Raw genomic sequence first — 26,004 nt, forward strand, 5'->3', positions numbered from 1 at the left:
AATAGTTTTGAATCGCTCTTCCAGATGGCGTTACTGCAAGCATCACAAATTCTTTTAATTGCGCTTCTTTGTATTTGTGTCTCTTGAGCACGGCTGCCATTTGTATTTAGTCTTGTATGTGTTGTCTCCGAAGACGAATGTGTTCTTACTTTCTGTATTTCAAGTCTGTCTCTTCTGATGTTGCAGTGTCTACTCGTCTTTTCGGTAAGTCAGACTATTCATCGCTATGGCAATGTTTACCTGCCTTCTTCCTAGAGAAGTGGGCTTCCTTGAGCATTTATTTTGCGTATAGATTCGGAGGAAGGATTACACTTCTAGCTTGGATGCCATTTTGGTTTCCTTTAGTATGCCATGATAAACTCTCTTCTTTCAGCTTTCATTTAACTTTACTTTCTTTGGATTATTCATACATAATTAATTTTGGTGAATGTTTAACAGTGTTAGATATATGTTAAGTGCTGTTTCTGGTAGCCTTGAAAGTTTGTCTATTAACTATAGAGCAGTGATTGTAGGAGTGTTTTTCACTCAGTGTTTTTTAAATTCAATGTAAAACTTTATTATCTGTCTGTATGCACAAGGTAGGGGATCAGGATAAATATAATGATAGTCGCCACGTTAGTCAAGCCACCACTGCTCCCTAGCGGAGGTAGCCATAACTACATGCGCAGTGAGTAGTTTCAGGAGACTTAAATGTTCATCATTATCGATGAACAAGTATATGGGCAGACGCCAGTAGGGAACAAATGGTTAATATCATGATCAATGCCAGGCTCACTCTTCTGAAAAATGGTAGTCGAAATCGTGATTATCGGACAGTGATGTACCCTCGTCATCGCTGGATATACTTGATAAATTTATCACAAGAAAAACATCTTTTTAGTTAGATGTGCTTACTGTAAAGACCACAACCAGAAAACGTAGAGAACCATTGAACTCGGTAGACAGAGACTTGGAGGTATATTACTATTCACTCAGGTGACAGTTATGATTGTTCAACCTGGAACATTTAACCGGCCATATACGTTATTAAAGTTCACATGGTTTTACTAAATTGATGATTCAGCTTATTTGAATAACGTTTTTTCTTTTAAGTGTGCTATATACAAACATTAACTGACCACCGGTTCCTTTTAAAACTTCATGTTGCCAGTGAAAGCTGACAGCAGTTAAACGTGGCAATAATGATGAATGAGTATCAGAGTAAGCAATGGAAACATTATATAAATCATGTACAATTTCATTGTACATTATGTAAATGATTGATAACTGAAAATGAAATTTTCAATTTAGGCAAATGAGTGTCCATTTCTTGTAAACATGGTTTTGTTTTATTGTTGGCAGAGAGAACATGAGTGGCAGAGGCAACGTGAAGGGTATAAAACGTCTCTTCGCTGGGAAACAGGCGAATTTTGCACGAGAATAGGAACGCACCAGCTAGGAATGAACGCCGGTGAGACTTTGATTCTGGTCTGAAGCAGTGTTCAAAGACATGTGTTTTTTACAATTCAAAATCGTAAATGGCATGTGGGTTTTGAATTGTTTGAATATAAATTTTGGCTCTGTTTCAGGTAATATTGATGGGTGTCTTCTCTTGTTCCATATTATTGCTTGTTTTCATTTTCATCGAGTATGATTGAATATATTTCTGTATATATAGAAATATTTTTGCATATCAGGTTGTTGTTTTAAAAGATTTATTTTCAAAGACTTCTTCATTATTTTACATCCATTTTACATTCTTTAAAGACTTGGTAGATATGACTGCTTGTGCTTGCATGTAAATGTCAAAATGCATGGTTGTCAAACTGTCTACTATAAGATGAAAACAAAATGTTCTGATATATATTCATCAATAAAGTATTGCGCCAAATAAATATCACACGATCATTTGTTTCCTTTCATCACATCATTTAGAAATGAAGTGAAATGTAAGTGTATTAGGAAAATCTAAATCACGATAAATGACCAGTACAACGAAAACAGAAAAGATATATGGTCGTTGAACCATGAAGAAACTTCTGTCATTTAACAAAACATTCAGTTTATATTGTTTTCCATTGCTAAAGCAAAATATAACATTTATACCACAAAAAATAGAACAAAGGACTCTATTCCCTGCATAACTAAGTACTATCTTAAAATTTCCCGTTTTCTTTGATGGATAAGATATTTCCCGTTTTCTAATAGTTTTGTATCGCTATTCCAGATGGCGTTACTGAAAGCATCACAAATTCTTTTAATTGCGCTTCTTTGTACTTGTTTCTTTTGAGCACGGCCGCCATTTGTATTTAGTCTCTTATGTGTCGTCTCCGAAGACGGATGTGTTCTTACGCTCTGCATTTTAAGTCTGTCTTTTCTGATGTTGTAGTGTCTACTCGTCTTTTCGGTAAGTCAGCCTATTATCAGCCTTTTTCCTAGAGAAGTGGCCTTCCTTGAGCTTTTATTTTGCGTAAAAATTCGGATGCCATTTTGGTTTCCTTTAGTATGCCATGATAAACTCTCTTCTTTCAGCTTTCATTTAACTTTACTTTCTTTGGATTATTCATATACAATTAATTTTGGTGTGTTTAACAGTGTTAAGTGCTGTTTCTGGCAGCCTTGAAAGTTTGTCTATTAATTATGAATCGGTGATTGTAGGAGTGTTTTTCACTCAAACTGTTTACAATGGAAGTGTTCTTTAAATTTAATGCAATACTTTATTATTTGTCTGTATGCACAAGGCAGGGGATCAGGATAAGCATAATGATAGACGCCAAGTTAGTCAAGCTACCACTGCTCCCTAGCGGAGGTAGCCATAACTACATGCGCAGTGACATTGCGCAAGGCAAGGCAATGGTAGTTGGCTTGTCAATCAATTATCTCATCGTAAAGTAGCTTCAGGAGACTTAAATGTTCATCATTATCAATGAATAAGTAGATGGGCAGACGCCAGTAGGGAACAAATGGCATGATCAATGCCAGCCTCCCTCTTCTGAACAATGGTAGTCGAAATCGTGTAGATGACCGGACAGCCAATAACTCGGCAATTGATCGCTGGATATACTTGATAAATTAATTACAAGAAAAACATCTTTTTAGTCAGATGTACTCAGTGTAAAGACCACAACCAGAGAACCATTAAACTCGGTAGACAGAAACTTGGAAGTATATTACTATTCATTCAGGTGACAGCTTATGATTGTTCATCCTGGAACATTTAACCGGCCATATACGTTATTACAGTTAACATGGTTTTAATAAATTGATGATTTAGCTCATCTGAATGACGTTTGTTTTGTTTTAAGTGTGCACTATACAGAAAGTAACAGACCACCGGTTCCTTTTAAAACTTCATGTTGCCAGTGAAAGCTGACAGCAGTTAAACGTGGCAATAATGATGAATGATATATCGAAACATTATTTCAATTATGCACAACTTCATTGTACATTATGTAAATGATTGATAATTGAAAATGAAATTTTCAATTTAGGCAAGTTCCTTGTAAACATGCTTTTGTTTTATTGTTGGCAGAGAGAACATTATCGGCAGAGGAAACGTGAAGGGCATAAAACGTCTCTCTGCTGGGCAACATGCGAATTTTGCACGAGAAAAAGGAACACACCAACTAGGAATGAACGCCAAAGTGAGACTTTGATTCTGGTCTGAAGCAGTGTTCAAAGAGATGTGTTTTTTACAATTCAAAATCGTAAATGGCATGTGGGTCTTGAATTATTTCAATATCAATTTTGGCAATGTTTCATATTATTGCTTGTTTTCATTCTCAACGAGTATGACAATATATTTCCGTGTAGATAGAAATACTATTGCATATCAGATTGTTAAGTTTTAAGAGATTTATTTTGAAAAGACTTGCTCATTATTTTACATCCGTTTTACATTCTTTAAAGACATGGTAGATATATGACTGCTTGTGCTTGCATGTGAATGTATGTTTCTCAAACTGTCTACTATTAGATGAAAACAAAATGTCCTGACATATATCTATCAATAAAGTATTACGCCGAATGAGTATCACGTGATCATTTGTTTCCTTTTATCACATCATTTAAAAAAGAAGTGAAATGTAAGAGTATTAGGAAAATCTAAATCACGATAAATGACCAGAACAACGAAAATAAGAAACTTCTGTCATTTAACAAAACGTCCAGTTTATATTGTTTTCCATGGCCAAAGCAAAAGATAACATTAAAATCCTACAAAGTAGAACAAAGGAGGCTAGTCTAATCCCGGCAGTTTTTATGGGACATTTGAAAGGCTAAGAATTGTCTTAAGATTTCCCGTTTTCTTTAATGGATTAGATATTTCAGGTTTTCTAATAGTTTTGAATCGCTCTTCCAGATGGCGTTACTGCAAGCATCACAAATTCTTTTAATTGCGCTTCTTTGTATTTGTGTCTCTTGAGCACGGCTGCCATTTGTATTTAGTCTTGTATGTGTTGTCTCCGAAGACGAATGTGTTCTTACTTTCTGTATTTCAAGTCTGTCTCTTCTGATGTTGCAGTGTCTACTCGTCTTTTCGGTAAGTCAGACTATTCATCGCTATGGCAATGTTTACCTGCCTTCTTCCTAGAGAAGTGGGCTTCCTTGAGCATTTATTTTGCGTATAGATTCGGAGGAAGGATTACACTTCTAGCTTGGATGCCATTTTGGTTTCCTTTAGTATGCCATGATAAACTCTCTTCTTTCAGCTTTCATTTAACTTTACTTTCTTTGGATTATTCATACATAATTAATTTTGGTGAATGTTTAACAGTGTTAGATATATGTTAAGTGCTGTTTCTGGTAGCCTTGAAAGTTTGTCTATTAACTATAGAGCAGTGATTGTAGGAGTGTTTTTCACTCAGTGTTTTTTAAATTCAATGTAAAACTTTATTATCTGTCTGTATGCACAAGGTAGGGGATCAGGATAAATATAATGATAGTCGCCACGTTAGTCAAGCCACCACTGCTCCCTAGCGGAGGTAGCCATAACTACATGCGCAGTGAGTAGTTTCAGGAGACTTAAATGTTCATCATTATCGATGAACAAGTATATGGGCAGACGCCAGTAGGGAACAAATGGTTAATATCATGATCAATGCCAAGCTCACTCTTCTGAAAAATGGTAGTCGAAATCGTGATTATCGGACAGTGATGTACCCTCGTCATCGCTGGATATACTTGATAAATTTATCACAAGAAAAACATCTTTTTAGTTAGATGTGCTTACTGTAAAGACCACAACCAGAAAACGTAGAGAACCATTGAACTCGGTAGACAGAGACTTGGAGGTATATTACTATTCACTCAGGTGACAGTTATGATTGTTCAACCTGGAACATTTAACCGGCCATATACGTTATTAAAGTTCACATGGTTTTACTAAATTGATGATTCAGCTTATTTGAATAACGTTTTTTCTTTTAAGTGTGCAATATACAAACATTAACTGACCACCGGTTCCGTTTAAAACTTCATGTTGCCAGTGAAAGCTGACAGCAGTTAAACGTGGCAATAATGATGAATGAGTATCAGAGTAAGCAATGGAAACATTATATAAATCATGTACAATTTCATTGTACATTATGTAAATGATTGATAACTGAAAATGAAATTTTCAATTTAGGCAAATGAGTGTCCATTTCTTGTAAACATGGTTTTGTTTTATTGTTGGCAGAGAGAACATGAGTGGCAGAGGCAACGTGAAGGGTATAAAACGTCTCTTCGCTGGGAAACAGGCGAATTTTGCACGAGAATAGGAACGCACCAGCTAGGAATGAACGCCGGTGAGACTTTGATTCTGGTCTGAAGCAGTGTTCAAAGACATGTGTTTTTTACAATTCAAAATCGTAAATGGCATGTGGGTTTTGAATTGTTTGAATATAAATTTTGGCTCTGTTTCAGGTAATATTGATGGGTGTCTTCTCTTGTTCCATATTATTGCTTGTTTTCATTTTCATCGAGTATGATTGAATATATTTCTGTATATATAGAAATATTTTTGCATATCAGGTTGTTGTTTTAAAAGATTTATTTTCAAAGACTTCTTTATTATTTTACATCCATTTTACATTCTTTAAAGACTTGGTAGATATGACTGCTTGTGCTTGCATGTAAATGTCAAAATGCATGGTTGTCAAACTGTCTACTATAAGATGAAAACAAAATGTTCTGATATATATTCATCAATAAAGTATTGCGCCAAATAAATATCACACGATCATTTGTTTCCTTTCATCACATCATTTAGAAATGAAGTGAAATGTAAGTGTATTAGGAAAATCTAAATCACGATAAATGACCAGTACAACGAAAACAGAAAAGATATATGGTCGTTGAACCATGAAGAAACTTCTGTCATTTAACAAAACATTCAGTTTATATTGTTTTCCATTGCTAAAGCAAAATATAACATTTATACCACAAAAAATAGAACAAAGGACTCTATTCCCTGCATAACTAAGTACTATCTTAAAATTTCCCGTTTTCTTTGATGGATAAGATATTTCCCGTTTTCTAATAGTTTTGTATCGCTATTCCAGATGGCGTTACTGAAAGCATCACAAATTCTTTTAATTACGCTTCTTTGTACTTGTTTCTTTTGAGCACGGCCGCCATTTGTATTTAGTCTCTTATGTGTCGTCTCCGAAGACGGATGTGTTCTTACGCTCTGCATTTTAAGTCTGTCTTTTCTGATGTTGTAGTGTCTACTCGTCTTTTCGGTAAGTCAGCCTATTATCAGCCTTTTTCCTAGAGAAGTGGCCTTCCTTGAGCTTTTATTTTGCGTAAAAATTCGGATGCCATTTTGGTTTCCTTTAGTATGCCATGATAAACTCTCTTCTTTCAGCTTTCATTTAACTTTACTTTCTTTGGATTATTCATATACAATTAATTTTGGTGTGTTTAACAGTGTTAAGTGCTGTTTCTGGCAGCCTTGAAAGTTTGTCTATTAATTATGAATCGGTGATTGTAGGAGTGTTTTTCACTCAAACTGTTTACAATGGAAGTGTTCTTTAAATTTAATGCAATACTTTATTATTTGTCTGTATGCACAAGGCAGGGGATCAGGATAAGCATAATGATAGACGCCAAGTTAGTCAAGCTACCACTGCTCCCTAGCGGAGGTAGCCATAACTACATGCGCAGTGACATTGCGCAAGGCAAGGCAATGGTAGTTGGCTTGTCAATCAATTATCTCATCGTAAAGTAGCTTCAGGAGACTTAAATGTTCATCATTATCAATGAATAAGTAGATGGGCAGACGCCAGTAGGGAACAAATGGAATGATCAATGCCAGCCTCCCTCTTCTGAACAATGGTAGTCGAAATCGTGTAGATGACCGGACAGCCAATAACTCGGCAATTGATCGCTGGATATACTTGATAAATTAATTACAAGAAAAACATCTTTTTAGTCAGATGTACTCAGTGTAAAGACCACAACCAGAGAACCATTAAACTCGGTAGACAGAAACTTGGAAGTATATTACTATTCATTCAGGTGACAGCTTATGATTGTTCATCCTGGAACATTTAACCGGCCATATACGTTATTACAGTTAACATGGTTTTAATAAATTGATGATTTAGCTCATCTGAATGACGTTTGTTTTGTTTTAAGTGTGCACTATACAGAAAGTAACAGACCACCGGTTCCTTTTAAAACTTCATGTTGCCAGTGAAAGCTGACAGCAGTTAAACGTGGCAATAATGATGAATGATATATCGAAACATTATTTCAATTATGCACAACTTCATTGTACATTATGTAAATGATTGATAATTGAAAATGAAATTTTCAATTTAGGCAAGTTCCTTGTAAACATGCTTTTGTTTTATTGTTGGCAGAGAGAACATTATCGGCAGAGGAAACGTGAAGGGCATAAAACGTCTCTCTGCTGGGCAACATGCGAATTTTGCACGAGAAAAAGGAACACACCAACTAGGAATGAACGCCAAAGTGAGACTTTGATTCTGGTCTGAAGCATTTTTCAAAGAGATGTGTTTTTTACAATTCAAAATCGTAAATGGCATGTGGGTCTTGAATTATTTCAATATCAATTTTGGCAATGTTTCATATTATTGCTTGTTTTCATTCTCAACGAGTATGACAATATATTTCCGTGTAGATAGAAATACTATTGCATATCAGATTGTTAAGTTTTAAGAGATTTATTTTGAAAAGACTTGCTCATTATTTTACATCCGTTTTACATTCTTTAAAGACATGGTAGATATATGACTGCTTGTGCTTGCATGTGAATATATGTTTCTCAAACTGTCTACTATTAGATGAAAACAAAATGTCCTGACATATATCTATCAATAAAGTATTACGCCGAATGAGTATCACGTGATCATTTGTTTCCTTTTATCACATCATTTAAAAAAGAAGTGAAATGTAAGAGTATTAGGAAAATCTAAATCACGATAAATGACCAGAACAACGAAAATAAGAAACTTCTGTCATTTAACAAAACGTCCAGTTTATATTGTTTTCCATGGCCAAAGCAAAAGATAACATTAAAATCCTACAAAGTAGAACAAAGGAGGCTAGTCTAATCCCGGCAGTTTTTATGGAACATTTGAAAGGCTAAGAATTGTCTTAAGATTTCCCGTTTTCTTTAATGGATTAGATATTTCAGGTTTTCTAATAGTTTTGAATCGCTCTTCCAGATGGCGTTACTGCAAGCATCACAAATTCTTTTAATTGCGCTTCTTTGTATTTGTGTCTCTTGAGCACGGCTGCCATTTGTATTTAGTCTTGTATGTGTTGTCTCCGAAGACGAATGTGTTCTTACTTTCTGTATTTCAAGTCTGTCTCTTCTGATGTTGCAGTGTCTACTCGTCTTTTCGGTAAGTCAGACTATTCATCGCTATGGCAATGTTTACCTGCCTTCTTCCTAGAGAAGTGGGCTTCCTTGAGCATTTATTTTGCGTATAGATTCGGAGGAAGGATTACACTTCTAGCTTGGATGCCATTTTGGTTTCCTTTAGTATGCCATGATAAACTCTCTTCTTTCAGCTTTCATTTAACTTTACTTTCTTTGGATTATTCATACATAATTAATTTTGGTGAATGTTTAACAGTGTTAGATATATGTTAAGTGCTGTTTCTGGTAGCCTTGAAAGTTTGTCTATTAACTATAGAGCAGTGATTGTAGGAGTGTTTTTCACTCAGTGTTTTTTAAATTCAATGTAAAACTTTATTATCTGTCTGTATGCACAAGGTAGGGGATCAGGATAAATATAATGATAGTCGCCACGTTAGTCAAGCCACCACTGCTCCCTAGCGGAGGTAGCCATAACTACATGCGCAGTGAGTAGTTTCAGGAGACTTAAATGTTCATCATTATCGATGAACAAGTATATGGGCAGACGCCAGTAGGGAACAAATGGTTAATATCATGATCAATGCCAAGCTCACTCTTCTGAAAAATGGTAGTCGAAATCGTGATTATCGGACAGTGATGTACCCTCGTCATCGCTGGATATACTTGATAAATTTATCACAAGAAAAACATCTTTTTAGTTAGATGTGCTTACTGTAAAGACCACAACCAGAAAACGTAGAGAACCATTGAACTCGGTAGACAGAGACTTGGAGGTATATTACTATTCACTCAGGTGACAGTTATGATTGTTCAACCTGGAACATTTAACCGGCCATATACGTTATTAAAGTTCACATGGTTTTACTAAATTGATGATTCAGCTTATTTGAATAACGTTTTTTCTTTTAAGTGTGCAATATACAAACATTAACTGACCACCGGTTCCTTTTAAAACTTCATGTTGCCAGTGAAAGCTGACAGCAGTTAAACGTGGCAATAATGATGAATGAGTATCAGAGTAAGCAATGGAAACATTATATAAATCATGTACAATTTCATTGTACATTATGTAAATGATTGATAACTGAAAATGAAATTTTCAATTTAGGCAAATGAGTGTCCATTTCTTGTAAACATGGTTTTGTTTTATTGTTGGCAGAGAGAACATGAGTGGCAGAGGCAACGTGAAGGGTATAAAACGTCTCTTCGCTGGGAAACAGGCGAATTTTGCACGAGAATAGGAACGCACCAGCTAGGAATGAACGCCGGTGAGACTTTGATTCTGGTCTGAAGCAGTGTTCAAAGACATGTGTTTTTTACAATTCAAAATCGTAAATGGCATGTGGGTTTTGAATTGTTTGAATATAAATTTTGGCTCTGTTTCAGGTAATATTGATGGGTGTCTTCTCTTGTTCCATATTATTGCTTGTTTTCATTTTCATCGAGTATGATTGAATATATTTCTGTATATATAGAAATATTTTTGCATATCAGGTTGTTGTTTTAAAAGATTTATTTTCAAAGACTTCTTCATTATTTTACATCCATTTTACATTCTTTAAAGACTTGGTAGATATGACTGCTTGTGCTTGCATGTAAATGTCAAAATGCATGGTTGTCAAACTGTCTACTATAAGATGAAAACAAAATGTTCTGATATATATTCATCAATAAAGTATTGCGCCAAATAAATATCACACGATCATTTGTTTCCTTTCATCACATCATTTAGAAATGAAGTGAAATGTAAGTGTATTAGGAAAATCTAAATCACGATAAATGACCAGTACAACGAAAACAGAAAAGATATATGGTCGTTGAACCATGAAGAAACTTCTGTCATTTAACAAAACATTCAGTTTATATTGTTTTCCATTGCTAAAGCAAAATATAACATTTATACCACAAAAAATAGAACAAAGGACTCTATTCCCTGCATAACTAAGTACTATCTTAAAATTTCCCGTTTTCTTTGATGGATAAGATATTTCCCGTTTTCTAATAGTTTTGTATCGCTATTCCAGATGGCGTTACTGAAAGCATCACAAATTCTTTTAATTACGCTTCTTTGTACTTGTTTCTTTTGAGCACGGCCGCCATTTGTATTTAGTCTCTTATGTGTCGTCTCCGAAGACGGATGTGTTCTTACGCTCTGCATTTTAAGTCTGTCTTTTCTGATGTTGTAGTGTCTACTCGTCTTTTCGGTAAGTCAGCCTATTATCAGCCTTTTTCCTAGAGAAGTGGCCTTCCTTGAGCTTTTATTTTGCGTAAAAATTCGGATGCCATTTTGGTTTCCTTTAGTATGCCATGATAAACTCTCTTCTTTCAGCTTTCATTTAACTTTACTTTCTTTGGATTATTCATATACAATTAATTTTGGTGTGTTTAACAGTGTTAAGTGCTGTTTCTGGCAGCCTTGAAAGTTTGTCTATTAATTATGAATCGGTGATTGTAGGAGTGTTTTTCACTCAAACTGTTTACAATGGAAGTGTTCTTTAAATTTAATGCAATACTTTATTATTTGTCTGTATGCACAAGGCAGGGGATCAGGATAAGCATAATGATAGACGCCAAGTTAGTCAAGCTACCACTGCTCCCTAGCGGAGGTAGCCATAACTACATGCGCAGTGACATTGCGCAAGGCAAGGCAATGGTAGTTGGCTTGTCAATCAATTATCTCATCGTAAAGTAGCTTCAGGAGACTTAAATGTTCATCATTATCAATGAATAAGTAGATGGGCAGACGCCAGTAGGGAACAAATGGCATGATCAATGCCAGCCTCCCTCTTCTGAACAATGGTAGTCGAAATCGTGTAGATGACCGGACAGCCAATAACTCGGCAATTGATCGCTGGATATACTTGATAAATTAATTACAAGAAAAACATCTTTTTAGTCAGATGTACTCAGTGTAAAGACCACAACCAGAGAACCATTAAACTCGGTAGACAGAAACTTGGAAGTATATTACTATTCATTCAGGTGACAGCTTATGATTGTTCATCCTGGAACATTTAACCGGCCATATACGTTATTACAGTTCACATTGTTTTAATAAATTGATGATTTAGCTCATCTGAATGACGTTTGTTTTGTTTTAAGTGTGCACTATACAGAAAGTAACAGACCACCGGTTCCTTTTAAAACTTCATGTTGCCAGTGAAAGCTGACAGCAGTTAAACGTGGCAATAATGATGAATGATATATCGAAACATTATTTCAATTATGCACAACTTCATTGTACATTATGTAAATGATTGATAATTGAAAATGAAATTTTCAATTTAGGCAAGTTCCTTGTAAACTTGCTTTTGTTTTATTGTTGGCAGAGAGAACATTATCGGCAGAGGAAACGTGAAGGGCATAAAACGTCTCTCTGCTGGGCAACATGCGAATTTTGCACGAGAAAAAGGAACACACCAACTAGGAATGAACGCCAAAGTGAGACTTTGATTCTGGTCTGAAGCAGTGTTCAAAGAGATGTGTTTTTTTACAATTCAAAATCGTAAATGGCATGTGGGTCTTGAATTATTTCAATATCAATTTTGGCAATGTTTCATATTATTGCTTGTTTTCATTCTCAACGAGTATGACAATATATTTCCGTGTAGATAGAAATACTATTGCATATCAGATTGTTAAGTTTTAAGAGATTTATTTTGAAAAGACTTGCTCATTATTTTACATCCGTTTTACATTCTTTAAAGACATGGTAGATATATGACTGCTTGTGCTTGCATGTGAATGTATGTTTCTCAAACTGTCTACTATTAGATGAAAACAAAATGTCCTGACATATATCTATCAATAAAGTATTACGCCGAATGAGTATCACGTGATCATTTGTTTCCTTTTATCACATCATTTAAAAAAGAAGTGAAATGTAAGAGTATTAGGAAAATCTAAATCACGATAAATGACCAGAACAACGAAAATAAGAAACTTCTGTCATTTAACAAAACGTCCAGTTTATATTGTTTTCCATGGCCAAAGCAAAAGATAACATTAAAATCCTACAAAGTAGAACAAAGGAGGCTAGTCTAATCCCGGCAGTTTTTATGGAACATTTGAAAGGCTAAGAATTGTCTTAAGATTTCCCGTTTTCTTTAATGGATTAGATATTTCAGGTTTTCTAATAGTTTTGAATCGCTCTTCCAGATGGCGTTACTGCAAGCATCACAAATTCTTTTAATTGCGCTTCTTTGTATTTGTGTCTCTTGAGCACGGCTGCCATTTGTATTTAGTCTTGTATGTGTTGTCTCCGAAGACGAATGTGTTCTTACTTTCTGTATTTCAAGTCTGTCTCTTCTGATGTTGCAGTGTCTACTCGTCTTTTCGGTAAGTCAGACTATTCATCGCTATGGCAATGTTTACCTGCCTTCTTCCTAGAGAAGTGGGCTTCCTTGAGCATTTATTTTGCGTATAGATTCGGAGGAAGGATTACACTTCTAGCTTGGATGCCATTTTGGTTTCCTTTAGTATGCCATGATAAACTCTCTTCTTTCAGCTTTCATTTAACTTTACTTTCTTTGGATTATTCATACATAATTAATTTTGGTGAATGTTTAACAGTGTTAGATATATGTTAAGTGCTGTTTCTGGTAGCCTTGAAAGTTTGTCTATTAACTATAGAGCAGTGATTGTAGGAGTGTTTTTCACTCAGTGTTTTTTAAATTCAATGTAAAACTTTATTATCTGTCTGTATGCACAAGGTAGGGGATCAGGATAAATATAATGATAGTCGCCACGTTAGTCAAGCCACCACTGCTCCCTAGCGGAGGTAGCCATAACTACATGCGCAGTGAGTAGTTTCAGGAGACTTAAATGTTCATCATTATCGATGAACAAGTATATGGGCAGACGCCAGTAGGGAACAAATGGTTAATATCATGATCAATGCCAGGCTCACTCTTCTGAAAAATGGTAGTCGAAATCGTGATTATCGGACAGTGATGTACCCTCGTCATCGCTGGATATACTTGATAAATTTATCACAAGAAAAACATCTTTTTAGTTAGATGTGCTTACTGTAAAGACCACAACCAGAAAACGTAGAGAACCATTGAACTCGGTAGACAGAGACTTGGAGGTATATTACTATTCACTCAGGTGACAGTTATGATTGTTCAACCTGGAACATTTAACCGGCCATATACGTTATTAAAGTTCACATGGTTTTACTAAATTGATGATTCAGCTTATTTGAATAACGTTTTTTCTTTTAAGTGTGCTATATACAAACATTAACTGACCACCGGTTCCTTTTAAAACTTCATGTTGCCAGTGAAAGCTGACAGCAGTTAAACGTGGCAATAATGATGAATGAGTATCAGAGTAAGCAATGGAAACATTATATAAATCATGTACAATTTCATTGTACATTATGTAAATGATTGATAACTGAAAATGAAATTTTCAATTTAGGCAAATGAGTGTCCATTTCTTGTAAACATGGTTTTGTTTTATTGTTGGCAGAGAGAACATGAGTGGCAGAGGCAACGTGAAGGGTATAAAACGTCTCTTCGCTGGGAAACAGGCGAATTTTGCACGAGAATAGGAACGCACCAGCTAGGAATGAACGCCGGTGAGACTTTGATTCTGGTCTGAAGCAGTGTTCAAAGACATGTGTTTTTTACAATTCAAAATCGTAAATGGCATGTGGGTTTTGAATTGTTTGAATATAAATTTTGGCTCTGTTTCAGGTAATATTGATGGGTGTCTTCTCTTGTTCCATATTATTGCTTGTTTTCATTTTCATCGAGTATGATTGAATATATTTCTGTATATATAGAAATATTTTTGCATATCAGGTTGTTGTTTTAAAAGATTTATTTTCAAAGACTTCTTCATTATTTTACATCCATTTTACATTCTTTAAAGACTTGGTAGATATGACTGCTTGTGCTTGCATGTAAATGTCAAAATGCATGGTTGTCAAACTGTCTACTATAAGATGAAAACAAAATGTTCTGATATATATTCATCAATAAAGTATTGCGCCAAATAAATATCACACGATCATTTGTTTCCTTTCATCACATCATTTAGAAATGAAGTGAAATGTAAGTGTATTAGGAAAATCTAAATCACGATAAATGACCAGTACAACGAAAACAGAAAAGATATATGGTCGTTGAACCATGAAGAAACTTCTGTCATTTAACAAAACATTCAGTTTATATTGTTTTCCATTGCTAAAGCAAAATATAACATTTATACCACAAAAAATAGAACAAAGGACTCTATTCCCTGCATAACTAAGTACTATCTTAAAATTTCCCGTTTTCTTTGATGGATAAGATATTTCCCGTTTTCTAATAGTTTTGTATCGCTATTCCAGATGGCGTTACTGAAAGCATCACAAATTCTTTTAATTGCGCTTCTTTGTACTTGTTTCTTTTGAGCACGGCCGCCATTTGTATTTAGTCTCTTATGTGTCGTCTCCGAAGACGGATGTGTTCTTACGCTCTGCATTTTAAGTCTGTCTTTTCTGATGTTGTAGTGTCTACTCGTCTTTTCGGTAAGTCAGCCTATTATCAGCCTTTTTCCTAGAGAAGTGGCCTTCCTTGAGCTTTTATTTTGCGTAAAAATTCGGATGCCATTTTGGTTTCCTTTAGTATGCCATGATAAACTCTCTTCTTTCAGCTTTCATTTAACTTTACTTTCTTTGGATTATTCATATACAATTAATTTTGGTGTGTTTAACAGTGTTAAGTGCTGTTTCTGGCAGCCTTGAAAGTTTGTCTATTAATTATGAATCGGTGATTGTAGGAGTGTTTTTCACTCAAACTGTTTACAATGGAAGTGTTCTTTAAATTTAATGCAATACTTTATTATTTGTCTGTATGCACAAGGCAGGGGATCAGGATAAGCATAATGATAGACGCCAAGTTAGTCAAGCTACCACTGCTCCCTAGCGGAGGTAGCCATAACTACATGCGCAGTGACATTGCGCAAGGCAAGGCAATGGTAGTTGGCTTGTCAATCAATTATCTCATCGTAAAGTAGCTTCAGGAGACTTAAATGTTCATCATTATCAATGAATAAGTAGATGGGCAGACGCCAGTAGGGAACAAATGGCATGATCAATGCCAGCCTCCCTCTTCTGAACAATGGTAGTCGAAATCGTGTAGATGACCGGACAGCCAATAACTCGGCAATTGATCGCTGGATATACTTGATAAATTAATTACAAGAAAAACATCTTTTTAGTCAGATGTACTCAGTGTAAAGACCACAACCAGAGAACCATTAAACTCGGTAGACAGAAACTTGGAAGTATATTACTATTCATTCAGGTGACAGCTTATGATTGTTCATCCTGGAACATTTAACCGGCCATATACGTTATTACAGTTCACATGGTTTTAATAAATTGATGATTTAGCTCATCTGAATGACGTTTGTTTTGTTTTAAGTGTGCACTATACAGAAAGTAACAGACCACCGGTTCCTTTTAAAACTTCATGTTGCCAGTGAAAGCTGACAGCAGTTAAACGTGGCAATAATGATGAATGATATATCGAAACATTATTTCAATTATGCACAACTTCATTGTACATTATGTAAATGATTGATAATTGAAAATGAAATTTTCAATTTAGGCAAGTTCCTTGTAAACATGCTTTTGTTTTATTGTTGGCAGAGAGAACATTATCGGCAGAGGAAACGTGAAGGGCATAAAACGTCTCTCTGCTGGGCAACATGCGAATTTTGCACGAGAAAAAGGAACACACCAACTAGGAATGAACGCCAAAGTGAGACTTTGATTCTGGTCTGAAGCAGTGTTCAAAGAGATGTGTTTTTTACAATTCAAAATCGTAAATGGCATGTGGGTCTTGAATTATTTCAATATCAATTTTGGCAATGTTTCATATTATTGCTTGTTTTCATTCTCAACGAGTATGACAATATATTTCCGTGTAGATAGAAATACTATTGCATATCAGATTGTTAAGTTTTAAGAGATTTATTTTGAAAAGACTTGCTCATTATTTTACATCCGTTTTACATTCTTTAAAGACATGGTAGATATATGACTGCTTGTGCTTGCATGTGAATGTATGTTTCTCAAACTGTCTACTATTAGATGAAAACAAAATGTCCTGACATATATCTATCAATAAAGTATTACGCCGAATGAGTATCACGTGATCATTTGTTTCCTTTTATCACATCATTTAAAAAAGAAGTGAAATGTAAGAGTATTAGGAAAATCTAAATCACGATAAATGACCAGAACAACGAAAATAAGAAACTTCTGTCATTTAACAAAACGTCCAGTTTATATTGTTTTCCATGGCCAAAGCAAAAGATAACATTAAAATCCTACAAAGTAGAACAAAGGAGGCTAGTCTAATCCCGGCAGTTTTTATGGACATTTGAAAGGCTAAGAATTGTCTTAAGATTTCCCGTTTTCTTTAATGGATTAGATATTTCAGGTTTTCTAATAGTTTTGAATCGCTCTTCCAGATGGCGTTACTGCAAGCATCACAAATTCTTTTAATTGCGCTTCTTTGTATTTGTGTCTCTTGAGCACGGCTGCCATTTGTATTTAGTCTTGTATGTGTTGTCTCCGAAGACGAATGTGTTCTTACTTTCTGTATTTCAAGTCTGTCTCTTCTGATGTTGCAGTGTCTACTCGTCTTTTCGGTAAGTCAGACTATTCATCGCTATGGCAATGTTTACCTGCCTTCTTCCTAGAGAAGTGGGCTTCCTTGAGCATTTATTTTGCGTATAGATTCGGAGGAAGGATTACACTTCTAGCTTGGATGCCATTTTGGTTTCCTTTAGTATGCCATGATAAACTCTCTTCTTTCAGCTTTCATTTAACTTTACTTTCTTTGGATTATTCATACATAATTAATTTTGGTGAATGTTTAACAGTGTTAGATATATGTTAAGTGCTGTTTCTGGTAGCCTTGAAAGTTTGTCTATTAACTATAGAGCAGTGATTGTAGGAGTGTTTTTCACTCAGTGTTTTTTAAATTCAATGTAAAACTTTATTATCTGTCTGTATGCACAAGGTAGGGGATCAGGATAAATATAATGATAGTCGCCACGTTAGTCAAGCCACCACTGCTCCCTAGCGGAGGTAGCCATAACTACATGCGCAGTGAGTAGTTTCAGGAGACTTAAATGTTCATCATTATCGATGAACAAGTATATGGGCAGACGCCAGTAGGGAACAAATGGTTAATATCATGATCAATGCCAAGCTCACTCTTCTGAAAAATGGTAGTCGAAATCGTGATTATCGGACAGTGATGTACCCTCGTCATCGCTGGATATACTTGATAAATTTATCACAAGAAAAACATCTTTTTAGTTAGATGTGCTTACTGTAAAGACCACAACCAGAAAACGTAGAGAACCATTGAACTCGGTAGACAGAGACTTGGAGGTATATTACTATTCACTCAGGTGACAGTTATGATTGTTCAACCTGGAACATTTAACCGGCCATATACGTTATTAAAGTTCACATGGTTTTACTAAATTGATGATTCAGCTTATTTGAATAACGTTTTTTCTTTTAAGTGTGCAATATACAAACATTAACTGACCACCGGTTCCTTTTAAAACTTCATGTTGCCAGTGAAAGCTGACAGCAGTTAAACGTGGCAATAATGATGAATGAGTATCAGAGTAAGCAATGGAAACATTATATAAATCATGTACAATTTCATTGTACATTATGTAAATGATTGATAACTGAAAATGAAATTTTCAATTTAGGCAAATGAGTGTCCATTTCTTGTAAACATGGTTTTGTTTTATTGTTGGCAGAGAGAACATGAGTGGCAGAGGCAACGTGAAGGGTATAAAACGTCTCTTCGCTGGGAAACAGGCGAATTTTGCACGAGAATAGGAACGCACCAGCTAGGAATGAACGCCGGTGAGACTTTGATTCTGGTCTGAAGCAGTGTTCAAAGACATGTGTTTTTTACAATTCAAAATCGTAAATGGCATGTGGGTTTTGAATTGTTTGAATATAAATTTTGGCTCTGTTTCAGGTAATATTGATGGGTGTCTTCTCTTGTTCCATATTATTGCTTGTTTTCATTTTCATCGAGTATGATTGAATATATTTCTGTATATATAGAAATATTTTTGCATATCAGGTTGTTGTTTTAAAAGATTTATTTTCAAAGACTTCTTCATTATTTTACATCCATTTTACATTCTTTAAAGACTTGGTAGATATGACTGCTTGTGCTTGCATGTAAATGTCAAAATGCATGGTTGTCAAACTGTCTACTATAAGATGAAAACAAAATGTTCTGATATATATTCATCAATAAAGTATTGCGCCAAATAAATATCACACGATCATTTGTTTCCTTTCATCACATCATTTAGAAATGAAGTGAAATGTAAGTGTATTAGGAAAATCTAAATCACGATAAATGACCAGTACAACGAAAACAGAAAAGATATATGGTCGTTGAACCATGAAGAAACTTCTGTCATTTAACAAAACATTCAGTTTATATTGTTTTCCATTGCTAAAGCAAAATATAACATTTATACCACAAAAAATAGAACAAAGGACTCTATTCCCTGCATAACTAAGTACTATCTTAAAATTTCCCGTTTTCTTTGATGGATAAGATATTTCCCGTTTTCTAATAGTTTTGTATCGCTATTCCAGATGGCGTTACTGAAAGCATCACAAATTCTTTTAATTACGCTTCTTTGTACTTGTTTCTTTTGAGCACGGCCGCCATTTGTATTTAGTCTCTTATGTGTCGTCTCCGAAGACGGATGTGTTCTTACGCTCTGCATTTTAAGTCTGTCTTTTCTGATGTTGTAGTGTCTACTCGTCTTTTCGGTAAGTCAGCCTATTATCAGCCTTTTTCCTAGAGAAGTGGCCTTCCTTGAGCTTTTATTTTGCGTAAAAATTCGGATGCCATTTTGGTTTCCTTTAGTATGCCATGATAAACTCTCTTCTTTCAGCTTTCATTTAACTTTACTTTCTTTGGATTATTCATATACAATTAATTTTGGTGTGTTTAACAGTGTTAAGTGCTGTTTCTGGCAGCCTTGAAAGTTTGTCTATTAATTATGAATCGGTGATTGTAGGAGTGTTTTTCACTCAAACTGTTTACAATGGAAGTGTTCTTTAAATTTAATGCAATACTTTATTATTTGTCTGTATGCACAAGGCAGGGGATCAGGATAAGCATAATGATAGACGCCAAGTTAGTCAAGCTACCACTGCTCCCTAGCGGAGGTAGCCATAACTACATGCGCAGTGACATTGCGCAAGGCAAGGCAATGGTAGTTGGCTTGTCAATCAATTATCTCATCGTAAAGTAGCTTCAGGAGACTTAAATGTTCATCATTATCAATGAATAAGTAGATGGGCAGACGCCAGTAGGGAACAAATGGCATGATCAATGCCAGCCTCCCTCTTCTGAACAATGGTAGTCGAAATCGTGTAGATGACCGGACAGCCAATAACTCGGCAATTGATCGCTGGATATACTTGATAAATTAATTACAAGAAAAACATCTTTTTAGTCAGATGTACTCAGTGTAAAGACCACAACCAGAGAACCATTAAACTCGGTAGACAGAAACTTGGAAGTATATTACTATTCATTCAGGTGACAGCTTATGATTGTTCATCCTGGAACATTTAACCGGCCATATACGTTATTACAGTTCACATGGTTTTAATAAATTGATGATTTAGCTCATCTGAATGACGTTTGTTTTGTTTTAAGTGTGCACTATACAGAAAGTAACAGACCACCGGTTCCTTTTAAAACTTCATGTTGCCAGTGAAAGCTGACAGCAGTTAAACGTGGCAATAATGATGAATGATATATCGAAACATTATTTCAATTATGCACAACTTCATTGTACATTATGTAAATGATTGATAATTGAAAATGAAATTTTCAATTTAGGCAAGTTCCTTGTAAACATGCTTTTGTTTTATTGTTGGCAGAGAGAACATTATCGGCAGAGGAAACGTGAAGGGCATAAAACGTCTCTCTGCTGGGCAACATGCGAATTTTGCACGAGAAAAAGGAACACACCAACTAGGAATGAACGCCAAAGTGAGACTTTGATTCTGGTCTGAAGCAGTGTTCAAAGAGATGTGTTTTTTACAATTCAAAATCGTAAATGGCATGTGGGTCTTGAATTATTTCAATATCAATTTTGGCAATGTTTCATATTATTGCTTGTTTTCATTCTCAACGAGTATGACAATATATTTCCGTGTAGATAGAAATACTATTGCATATCAGATTGTTAAGTTTTAAGAGATTTATTTTGAAAAGACTTGCTCATTATTTTACATCCGTTTTACATTCTTTAAAGACATGGTAGATATATGACTGCTTGTGCTTGCATGTGAATGTATGTTTCTCAAACTGTCTACTATTAGATGAAAACAAAATGTCCTGACATATATCTATCAATAAAGTATTACGCCGAATGAGTATCACGTGATCATTTGTTTCCTTTTATCACATCATTTAAAAAAGAAGTGAAATGTAAGAGTATTAGGAAAATCTAAATCACGATAAATGACCAGAACAACGAAAATAAGAAACTTCTGTCATTTAACAAAACGTCCAGTTTATATTGTTTTCCATGGCCAAAGCAAAAGATAACATTAAAATCCTACAAAGTAGAACAAAGGAGGCTAGTCTAATCCCGGCAGTTTTTATGGAACATTTGAAAGGCTAAGAATTGTCTTAAGATTTCCCGTTTTCTTTAATGGATTAGATATTTCAGGTTTTCTAATAGTTTTGAATCGCTCTTCCAGATGGCGTTACTGCAAGCATCACAAATTCTTTTAATTGCGCTTCTTTGTATTTGTGTCTCTTGAGCACGGCTGCCATTTGTATTTAGTCTTGTATGTGTTGTCTCCGAAGACGAATGTGTTCTTACTTTCTGTATTTCAAGTCTGTCTCTTCTGATGTTGCAGTGTCTACTCGTCTTTTCGGTAAGTCAGACTATTCATCGCTATGGCAATGTTTACCTGCCTTCTTCCTAGAGAAGTGGGCTTCCTTGAGCATTTATTTTGCGTATAGATTCGGAGGAAGGATTACACTTCTAGCTTGGATGCCATTTTGGTTTCCTTTAGTATGCCATGATAAACTCTCTTCTTTCAGCTTTCATTTAACTTTACTTTCTTTGGATTATTCATACATAATTAATTTTGGTGAATGTTTAACAGTGTTAGATATATGTTAAGTGCTGTTTCTGGTAGCCTTGAAAGTTTGTCTATTAACTATAGAGCAGTGATTGTAGGAGTGTTTTTCACTCAGTGTTTTTTAAATTCAATGTAAAACTTTATTATCTGTCTGTATGCACAAGGTAGGGGATCAGGATAAATATAATGATAGTCGCCACGTTAGTCAAGCCACCACTGCTCCCTAGCGGAGGTAGCCATAACTACATGCGCAGTGAGTAGTTTCAGGAGACTTAAATGTTCATCATTATCGATGAACAAGTATATGGGCAGACGCCAGTAGGGAACAAATGGTTAATATCATGATCAATGCCAGGCTCACTCTTCTGAAAAATGGTAGTCGAAATCGTGATTATCGGACAGTGATGTACCCTCGTCATCGCTGGATATACTTGATAAATTTATCACAAGAAAAACATCTTTTTAGTTAGATGTGCTTACTGTAAAGACCACAACCAGAAAACGTAGAGAACCATTGAACTCGGTAGACAGAGACTTGGAGGTATATTACTATTCACTCAGGTGACAGTTATGATTGTTCAACCTGGAACATTTAACCGGCCATATACGTTATTAAAGTTCACATGGTTTTACTAAATTGATGATTCAGCTTATTTGAATAACGTTTTTTCTTTTAAGTGTGCAATATACAAACATTAACTGACCACCGGTTCCTTTTAAAACTTCATGTTGCCAGTGAAAGCTGACAGCAGTTAAACGTGGCAATAATGATGAATGAGTATCAGAGTAAGCAATGGAAACATTATATAAATCATGTACAATTTCATTGTACATTATGTAAATGATTGATAACTGAAAATGAAATTTTCAATTTAGGCAAATGAGTGTCCATTTCTTGTAAACATGGTTTTGTTTTATTGTTGGCAGAGAGAACATGAGTGGCAGAGGCAACGTGAAGGGTATAAAACGTCTCTTCGCTGGGAAACAGGCGAATTTTGCACGAGAATAGGAACGCACCAGCTAGGAATGAACGCCGGTGAGACTTTGATTCTGGTCTGAAGCAGTGTTCAAAGACATGTGTTTTTTACAATTCAAAATCGTAAATGGCATGTGGGTTTTGAATTGTTTGAATATAAATTTTGGCTCTGTTTCAGGTAATATTGATGGGTGTCTTCTCTTGTTCCATATTATTGCTTGTTTTCATTTTCATCGAGTATGATTGAATATATTTCTGTATATATAGAAATATTTTTGCATATCAGGTTGTTGTTTTAAAAGATTTATTTTCAAAGACTTCTTCATTATTTTACATCCATTTTACATTCTTTAAAGACTTGGTAGATATGACTGCTTGTGCTTGCATGTAAATGTCAAAATGCATGGTTGTCAAACTGTCTACTATAAGATGAAAACAAAATGTTCTGATATATATTCATCAATAAAGTATTGCGCCAAATAAATATCACACGATCATTTGTTTCCTTTTATCACATCATTTAGAAATGAAGTGAAATGTAAGTGTATTAGGAAAATCTAAATCACGATAAATGACCAGAACAACGAAAATAGAAAAGATATATGGTCGTTGAACCATGAAGAAACTTCTGTCATTTAACAAAACATTCAGTTTATATTGTTTTCCATTGCTAAAGCAAAAGATAACATTTATACCACAAAAGTAGAACAAAGGATATATTATGGCACATTTGAATAACTAAGTTCTATCTTAAAATTTCCCGTTTTCTTTGATGGATAAGATATTTCCCGTTTTCTAATAGTTTTGAATCGCTATTCCAGATGGCGTTACTGAAAGCATCACAAATTCTTTTAATTGCGCTTCTTTGTACTTGTTTCTTTTGAGCACGGCCGCCATTTGTATTTAGTCTTGTATGTGTCGTCTCCGAAGACGGATGTGTTCTTACGCTCTGCATTTTAAGTCTGTCTTTTCTGATGTTGTAGTGTCTACTCGTCTTTTCGCCTTTTTCCTAGAGAAGTGGCCTTCCTTGAGCTTTTATTTTGCGTAAAAATTCGGATGCCATTTTGGTTTCCTTTACTATGCCATGATAAACTCTCTTCTTTCAGCTTTCATTTAACTTTACTTTCTTTGGATTATTCATTTACAATTGATTTTGGTGTGTTTAACAGTGTTAGATATATGTTAAGTGCTGTTTCTGGCAGCCTTGAAAGTTTGTCTATTAATTATAAATCAGTGATTGTAGGAGTGTTTTTCACTCAAACTGTTTACAATGGAAGTGTTCTTTAAATTTGATGCAATACTTTATTATTTGTCTGTATGCACAAGGCAGGGGATCAGGATAAGCATAATGATAGACGCCAAGTTAGTCAAGCTACCACTGCTCCCTAGCGGAGGTAGCCATAACTACATGCGCAGTGACATTGCGCAAGGCAAGGCAATGGTAGTTGGCTTGTCAATCAATTATCTCATCGTAAAGTAGCTTCTGGAGACTTAAATGTTCATCATTATCAATGAATAAGTATGGGCAGACGCCAGTAGGGAACAAATGGGTAACATCATGATCAATGCCAGCCTCCCTCTTCTGAACAATGGTAGTCGAAATCGTGTAGATGACCGGACAGCCAATAACTCGGCAATTGATCGCTGGATATACTTGATAAATTAATTACAAGAAAAACATCTTTTAGTCAGATGTACTCAGTGTAAAGACCACAACCAGAGAACCATTAAACTCGGTAGACAGAGACTTGGAAGTATATTACTATTCATTCAGGTGACAGCTTATGATTGTTCATCCTGGAACATTTAACCGGCCATATACGTTATTACAGTTTACATGGTTTTAATAAATTGATGATTTAGCTCATTTGAATGACGTTTTTTTTGTTTTAAGTGTGCACTATACAGAAAGTAACAGACCACCGGTTCCTTTTAAAACTTCATGTTGCCAGTGAAAGCTGACAGCAGTTAAACGTGGCAATAATGATGAATGATATATCGAAACATTATTTCAATTATGCACAATTTCATTGTACATTATGTAAATGATTGATAATTGAAAATGAAATTTTCAATTTAGGCAAATGAGGGTCCATTACTTGTAAACATGCTTTTGTTTTATTGTTGGCAGAGAGAACATTACCGGCAGAGGCAACGTGAAGGGCATAAAACGTCTCTCTGCTGGGCAACATGAGAATTTTGCACGAGAAAAAGGAACACACCAACTAGGAATGAACGCCAAAGTGAGACTTTGATTCTGGTCTGAAGCATTTTTCAAAGAGATGTGTTTTTTACAATTCAAAATCGTAAATGGCCTATGGGTCTTGAATTATTTCAATATCAATATTGGCAATGTTTCATATTATTGCTTGTTTTCATTTTCAACGAGTATGACAATATATTTCCGTGTAGATAGAAATACTATTGCATATCAGGTTGTTAAGTTTTAAGAGATTTATTTTGAAAAGACTTGCTCATTATTTTACATCCGTTTTTACATTCTTTAAAGACATGGTAGATATATGACTGCTTGTGCTTGCATGTGAATGTATGTTTCTCAAACTGTCTACTATTAGATGAAAACAAAATGTCCTGACATATATTTATCAATAAAGTATTACGCCGAATGAGTATCACGTGATCATTTGTTTCCTTTTATCACATCATTTAAAAAAGAAAATCTAAATGACGATAAATGACCAGAACAACGAAAATAAGAAACTTCTGTCATTTAACAACACGTCCAGTTTATATTGTTTTCCATGGCCAAAGCAAAAGATAACATTAGAATCCTACAAAGTAGAACAAAGGAGGCTAGTCTAATCCCGGCAGTTTTTATGGAACATTTGAAAGGCTAAGAATTGTCTTAAGATTTCCCGTTTTCTTTAATGGATAAGATATTTCATGTTTTCTAATAGTTTTGAACCGCTCCTCCAGATGGCGTTACTGCAAGCTTCACAAATTCTTTTAATTGCGCTTCTTTGTATTTGTGTCTCTTGAGCACGGCCGCCATTTGTATTTAGTCTTGTATGTGTCGTC

At 35.0% G+C, this 26,004-nt stretch overlaps 1 long non-coding RNA gene across 3 annotated transcripts in view; it reads left to right on the forward strand.

The window, feature by feature from the left end:
- The window catches only part of LOC139746201 (uncharacterized), a 29,833-nt gene extending 4,249 nt beyond the window's left edge, over positions 1-25,584 (forward strand). For 2 of the 3 annotated variants that reach the window (XR_011712103.1, XR_011712102.1), the window contains 12 exons: positions 1,342-1,450; positions 3,512-3,623; positions 5,657-5,765; positions 7,827-7,938; positions 9,972-10,080; positions 12,142-12,253; positions 14,288-14,396; positions 16,458-16,569; positions 18,602-18,710; positions 20,772-20,883; positions 22,917-23,025; positions 25,097-25,584. This is a non-coding gene — a long non-coding RNA (uncharacterized lncRNA). Of the gene's footprint in view, positions 1-1,341; positions 1,451-2,298; positions 2,387-3,511; positions 3,624-5,656; positions 5,766-7,826; positions 7,939-9,971; positions 10,081-12,141; positions 12,254-14,287; positions 14,397-16,457; positions 16,570-18,601; positions 18,711-20,771; positions 20,884-22,916; positions 23,026-25,096 lie in introns of those variants that run through there. The other variant, XR_011712104.1, reaches the window with a different exon arrangement.
- The last annotated feature ends 420 nt before the right edge of the window (positions 25,585-26,004 follow it).

This window comes from Panulirus ornatus, chromosome 64 (assembly GCF_036320965.1).
Source record: "Panulirus ornatus isolate Po-2019 chromosome 64, ASM3632096v1, whole genome shotgun sequence".
Lineage (NCBI taxonomy): Eukaryota > Metazoa > Arthropoda > Malacostraca > Decapoda > Palinuridae > Panulirus > Panulirus ornatus.